General features: G+C 42.8%; 1 protein-coding gene across 4 annotated transcripts in view; it reads left to right on the top strand.

Annotated features, from left to right (window-relative positions):
• The window catches only part of FNDC3A (fibronectin type III domain containing 3A), a 66383-nt gene that overhangs the window by 3470 nt on the left and 55774 nt on the right, over positions 1–7139 (top strand). The window contains exon 1 of one of the 4 annotated variants that reach the window (XM_081964075.1): positions 3954–4026. The exons of the other annotated variants lie outside the window; for them this stretch is intronic. The gene's annotated coding sequence lies outside the window, so the exon portion shown is untranslated. Of the gene's footprint in view, positions 1–3953; positions 4027–7139 lie in introns of those variants that run through there. 4 annotated transcript variants of the gene reach the window in all.

Genomic DNA, 7139 nt, shown 5'->3' with positions numbered 1-7139 from the left:
AAGATTTGTGATTGTGGCCTAATCAGTTTTCAGCTGGGAAATTACATCTTGGGCATAAATCGCTTTGAAACGAGGTGTATTTTATGCTGTTCCTCCTTTTCCAGCCATATTGGTAACATACCTATCACCAGGATCTGACTTACATGAGGGTTGCAATAATAAGTAAAATAATTTATATAGATTTTTGTTGTTTAGGAACTGTGCTGTAAGCATCTTGATTTTACTTTATTTTTTCATGTTTCTTCTGTGGAGCCCCGGGCAATATCCGAAGGTTTGCAAAACTCCGAATTAGCTTATGCAGTTGCATGGCCCAAGTTCACTCACTTGTCATCAAATACTTAAAAATAAGAACAGAAAAAGAAAATGAGAGAATTAGTACACAGTATTTTGATTTTACTCTTGGGGGGGGGGTATTTTGAGAAGTACAACAACTGTTAGAATGAAACAGGAGTAGAAAAATATAGTAGTTTTTTGAAAACTTGGGACAATAGTATTGCCTTATGCTAAAATAGTGTTAAGGATAGTTATCCGCTCTGGTTATGTTGGTGATCACCAAATAAAATCAAATCACCCTTTTCTTGCCATTTGAAATATCACAGTAGTGCTTTCCCCCAAATTCTGTTTGTGATTTTTTTTTTAAATTTAATATTGTTTTGATTTTGTGCAAGCTTGCAGTTGAAACAGGCCTTTATATATCTTGTTTTCCCTTTCACCTGCATTCTTGTATGGCACTAAAGTTATATTTTAATTTGGGAAGGTTGAGATAGTGGATTTGTCAGCTCTTATCTCTTTTGCAGAGCAGAAGTTTTGGATTCCTGAATTAAAAAACAACACCACAGATTGAACTCTATCTCTTCTTCTAGAAGGACTCATTGTGGTGGAGATATAATATATTCTCTCTCTCTCTCTCTCTCCTTCTCTCTCTTTTATATTAACCTAAGCTTTCTGGTCTATATTTCCTGGTGATCCAGGAACTCGGTCACTTGGAAAAACAAACAAAACCCAGCAGCATTGGAGCTTCCAGGATTCACAAATTTGCACAAATGTTGCACACACATGATTTCTCAGGTTTGGGCCTGACTCTGAACAAACATTTACTTTGGCACAGAAACTGGAAAGCCTTATAGGGGACATGTGTATTGATCTGCAGAATTGATTAGGAATGGTAAGGACTATGCATCTTCCTCTCTCCCCTCCATCAGCAGCCATGGAATGACCAGAGAATGTAATGCTGCGTGGTGCCCCCCTCCCCAGTATAGGAGGTCCTTGACTTACAACAGTTCATTTAATGACCTCTTGAAGTCAACGGCAACTGAAAAAAGTGACACCTGACCGTTTTTCGCACTTACGACCTCCCCGTGGTCCCCTGATCAAACTTCAGACTTTTGGCAACTGACTCATATTTACGACGGTCAGACAAGCAAAATCAATGGGGGAAGCCAGATTCACTTAACAGCTACCTTGCTAACTTAACAACTGCAGTGATTCACTTAACAACGGCGGCCTGAAAAGTCGTACAATGGGGCAAAACTCACTTAAGAAATGTTCTTGCTTAGCAACGGAAATTTTGGGCTCAGTTGTGGCCGTAAGTCAAGGACTACCTGTGCTGTACAAAACTATTGTCGGCAAATCTTCCTATAGATTTTTTCCAATGAGCGAAAGCCACTTTTGTGACTAATAACTGCAGCTCTTTGGATCATTGACAAACTGCATATAATGATCCTGCAAATTTGCATTTCCTGGATTTGATCTCACTTGAAGCTCCTTTTAACTTAGGGTTACGCAAAGGGTGGTCATTTACTGATAACTGTCTATCGTGAATGTTTATAGGTTGGAGAAAGTTCTGTGCTACAGGGTTAGAGTTCGAATCCTGGCTTAGGTATGAAAACTGGCTAGGTGACTTTGGGCCAGTCATCCTCTCTCTCGCCCCATGACGTCAGACAAGCAAGTAGGTTAATTCCTGTCACAACCAACGGATCAATACTTGGTTGATTAAAAAATAAAAAGCGGACCTTTGTGGGAAAAGTTCTAGGAAGAAAAGAGAAGTGGGATGGCATAGGTGACCTCACGCTCCCCTGAACACAAGTAGAGTATCAGTGCTTTGCGTAAATCTGATGTAGGATGTAATTTGTTTACTATTTAAGGATAGCATAATTAATCCTATTTATGGTGTATTGGATTAACTGATCCATTCCGAAGAGAATAAGGCTTTGCCAAAGTTTTTACCTGCAAGTGAAAATGAAAAATAATTTAGTACTAGAGTTTGATGCTAGATCATTTTCCTCTTAAAAGAAATAATTGAATCAAATTACGAACGTAGCCTCCTATTGTTAGTGAGATTTTCTTTACACTTTGTGCAGCTGTGTTTTATTACTAGAAGAACAGCTGTATTGGCATGATTGATTGGCTTGTTATATGTTTGAATGCTATTAACCCTACGTGCAGAAAATCCTCTTCGTTTTAATATCTTGTGTTATAGCAGTGATGGGGAACCTTTTTGGAAACGCGTGCCCAAATTGTGTGTCGTGCCCACTTCCCACAATGCAATGCACCCCACCCACCTGCGCATGTGTACGCAAACCCCACGCATGCACGCACACCACTACCCTGCCCGCATGCGCGCACCCCCCCCCCCAGGAGTTTTCACCCTCCCTATGCATCAAGAAAGCCTCTGGAACCTGGGGAGGGCGAAAAACGGGTCCAAAAGGCCAACCAAAAGTTCAGAAATGGATTGTTTCCAAACTTCCAGTTGGCTCGTTGAGCTCATTTTTCGCCCTCCCCAGGCTCTGGAGGCTTTTCTGAAACCTGGGGAGGTCGGAAATGGTCTTCCACGGCCCTCCGGAAGGCCAAAAATCAGCTGGCCAGCACACACATGCGCTCATGTGCTGGCAGATATGGCTCCGCATGCCACCTGTGGCACGCATGCCATTGGTTCACCATCACAGTGTTATAGGTTTCCCGTGTTTCCTTGAATCTTCCAGAGTTGGGAAATTGTGGCTCATAGGACCCAGGATCGTAATAAATATGCAGCTCAAGGAATACATGGTATGGCAGCCTGTGTTAGTCCCAATTACCCGATTACCCTGGAATAAACATCTGTAATGAAGCTGGAATAGTGTGCTCATTAAGATAGACTTATAATATCTGAGCGATCAAAGCTGTCATCTGACTCACGGCGATCGTTCCGTTGAAGAAGTATGCGACTTATCGCCACGATCGTCTGCCTATAATGTCAGAAATGAACTTGGCGCCTGAAGGACATCTAGGCACACAATCTGAACAATGTAGGATGGCCTCAAGGAAGCATTCCTCCTCAGTTTCCCCAACATTATTTTAGCTTTTGCAATGCTTAAAAAAAAAAAAGGTTGGTGCGTACATTTCATGAACACATAAAATGAAAGCAAGAATCCCCCCCCCCCCCGCCTTTCAATACTTGGATGGGAGCGGAGGAGGATAGTAGACATGAAAAGAATGTGTACAAGATAGAGAAAGATAGTGGACACAAAGAGAATGTGTTGACTAATAGAGTAGGATGGAGGATGAGATTGGGAAGAAAACTTACCCATAAAATTATGAAGCACTGAAAAGGTGGCTCAGCGGCTAAGACCCTGAGCTTGTCGATCAGAAAAGTCGGCAGTTTGGCGGTTCGAATCCCTAGCGCCGCATAACGGAGTCAGCTCCCATTACTTGTCCCAGCTTCTGCCGACCTAGCAGTTCGAAAGCACATAAAAAAATGCAAGTAGAAAAATAGGAACCACCTTTGGTGGGAAGGTAACAGCATTCCGTGCGCCATCGGTGTTTAGCCATGCTGGCCTCATGACCATGGAGATGTCTTTGGATAGTGCTGGCTCTTGGGCTTTGAAACGGAGATGAGCACCGCCCTCTAGAGTCGGGAACAACTAGCACATATGAGCGAGGGGAGCCTTTACCTATACCTATGAAGCACTGAATAAGAGCACAGCTTGCTGAGAGATCTTGCATGGCTTCCATGGGGTTAGATCCCACCTCATAAACTTGTTCAGGTGCGTTGCAGGTGTCAGCAGGTGCATGAATGGAGGTGGTCCTACACTTGCGTTCAAAAGCATTTTTGACAAAAGGTCCTTGTGAAAGACTCTTGAGTAAACTAAGTAGTCCTAGGATTGCAGGAAAAGTCCTCCCGTGATGAGTTGAACTGTGGTTCAGCCAGGCAGGGTGGAGGCCTCAAACATGGAACTAGCCTTGAATTGTAAGAGATCCAGGACTGCTCCCATGCATCTGTCTGTCCCCCCTTCCCAAGCTCCATGGAACCTCATCTTTCTGTTCCTAAGGGAAGACAAGCATTCCGGGGAGATTTTTGTATTATAGGTCGAACGCAAGAAAGTGGTTAGCTGGAGCTCAACACATTTAGATCTGCTTGCTTGCGACTGACAACTGTGGAAAACACGGAACAGACTAAATGGGCAGTTTTTCACATTGGAGGGAAGTGCAAAGGAGTGTCCCCCAAGGATCTGGCTTGGGCCCATGTTCAACTTGTTAATAAATGAGTTTAGCCAAGATGTTTCCAATTAAGTGACAAAATTGGCAGATGACACAATTATTTTCAGCTAAGACATCAGGGAATTGTGAAGAGCTCCAACGAGATCGCTTCCAACGCTGCTTAGATCACTAAAAGGCAAATGCAATTTAATTCTCTTCCGGCATGATGATAAGTCTGTCACTGCATACTAGATGCATGGGAGCGGGAATGGCAGGGGGGAAAAAAAAACATTTTCATATTCTCTTCTAATTAAATATTAAGTTTCACTTTAATAATGTGTAACATAAGTATTTTTCTAATTTAGTTAATGTATTCTGAGTAAGTATTTTTTTTTAATTGAATTTTAAACTTGACTACAGTTTGGGGCGCTGTGGATTTCATAGTTGTTTACTGAGTGTTGATCAGTCATTTGAGAGCCAGTTTGGTCTAGTGGTTAAGACACCTGGCTAGAAAGTGGGGGACCGTGAGTTCTAACTCCGCCTTAAGCATGAAAGCCAGATGGGTGACTTTGGACCAATCACGAGAATACGGTGAGGTCTCGTTCCGCTTTAGGCATGAAAGGTGGCTGGGTGACTTTGAGCCAGTCACTAGGAAAATGTGAGTTCTAGTCCTGTCTCAGGCATGAAAGCCAGCTCAGTGACTTTGGGCCAGTCACCGGGAGACTGTAAGTTCTAGTCTCACCATATACATCTCACCGTCTGGCTGACCTTGGACCAATCACACACACTCAGCCCAACTCAACTCACAGGCATAGCATTCTGGGGAAAATAGGAGAAGAAAGTTAAGTTGGATGTGTTTGCCACCTTGAATTATTTGCAAAAAAGAAAAAAAAGACAGAATAAAAATAAATAGAATTAAAAACATGCTCACTATACGGGAGTATCTAGCTGTTTGGGCCATACTGCAGGGGTTGTTCTAGAAGTATATTTGATTTTTAAGGCACCCTACAACTTTTACCTGTAAATAAGATTGATTTGCCATACACTGCAGGGAGGAAACACTTGATTTAGAACCGTGATGGCGAACCAATGGCGCACATGCCCAAAGTGGCAGGCGAAGCCATGTCGCCTGGCACACGTGGCCTTGCCTGTTTGCCTTCCGGGTTTCTGGCGTGCATGCCGAAAGCCGGCCCGCCCATGCGTTTGACCAGTTGATTGTCATGCATGCTAGAACCCGGACGTTTGGCTTTTTCCGGAGCCCGGCCCTGACGAGAGCACACATGCGCGTATGACATTTCCGCAAGTGCCGAAAAGTTTTGCCATCATTGGTTTGGAAGTACCTAAAAGCTCTCTGCTGATGAGGATTACAGTAGAAGAATAGGAGAGGTTTCCCCCTGTTTGGTTTCACTCAAGTTTTAAAAAATGCCTCCCTCTGATTATAGGGAAAGAACAGAAAAGAGTTTTGATTTCTGGATGCTAGTATTCTACGTTAAGGGACAAAGAGTTTCATTATTTGTATGTGTAGTGGATTAATGGTTGTGAAACCCAGTTGGGATTCAAGAACTTTAACTGAACTGGCTTATGTTGCTTATGCTACAAGATTCTTAAGAAGATACTTTTTCTAGGCCATCTGAATAGAATAGAATAGAATAGCAGAGTTGGAAGGGACCTTGGAGGTCTTCTAGTCCAACCCTCTGCTTAGGCAGGAAATCCTACACTACTTCAGACAAATGGTTATCCAACATCTTCTTAAAAACTTCCAGTGTTGGAGCATTCACAACTTCTGGAGGCAAGCTGTTCCACTGATTAATTGTTCTAACTGTCAGGAAGTTTGTCTTCAGTTCTAAGTTGCTTCTCTCCTTGATTAGTTTCCACCCATTATGTCTTGCCCTGCCTTCAGGGGACAAGAGAATGCTTTGGAGAATAGCTTGACTCCCTCTTCTTTGTGGCAACCCCTGACACATTAGAACACTGCTATCATGTCATCCCTAGTCCTTCTTTTCATTAAACTAGACATACTCAGTTCCTGCAACCGTTCTTCATATGTTTTAGCCTCCAGTCCCCTGAGAAATTAGAATTCTTCATAACTGCAGATACTCAGCCCTGAATCCTCTGCATATCTAGAATACCTTCCACCATTCAACTCTTCCACTCTTAAAAAAAACCCACCATGATCTGAGCCCAGTTCCCCTCTCTATTTGAGACTTTTCAGAAAGTATTGTCCATGTTACTTCATAACGGATTTACATCTTTTAGTAATAGCAGCGCAAAATAAGGAAATAAATATTGAGATGTTTAGGATGCTGGCTTGTGCTGTGAAACTGCAGGAAAGAGACTAACCCATGCTGTGGGAATACTTCATCTCTATTAACATTTTTCACCTCTTCCTCTGCTCTCATATTTATCTTCCCTCTTCAGTGGTTGCAGGAAATCACAACCAGCGTACCGTTTCTCCCCCAAAATAAGACAGGGCCTTACTTTCTTTTGACTCCTCCCGAAATAAGCGCTTGGCCTTATTTTCAGTGAGGTTTTATTATTTTTGAGGTGCAGGAGGCGGCGAGCGGGGTCACCTCATGGCTGCTGCTGTGTTGCAATATTTTCGGGGAGCGTGTCAGTTTTCCAAATAACATCCAAAATTAAATCAGAGTCCAAGGCAAAGTATTTTAAGGTAGATTCAGGTTAAA

This window comes from Natrix helvetica (genome assembly GCF_964273705.1).
Source record: "Natrix helvetica genome assembly, chromosome: 11".
In the NCBI taxonomy this organism is placed as follows: domain Eukaryota; kingdom Metazoa; phylum Chordata; class Lepidosauria; order Squamata; family Natricidae; genus Natrix; species Natrix helvetica.
The sequence above is the reverse complement of the archived record's forward strand: the minus strand, read 5'-3'. Positions and strand labels throughout refer to the sequence as shown.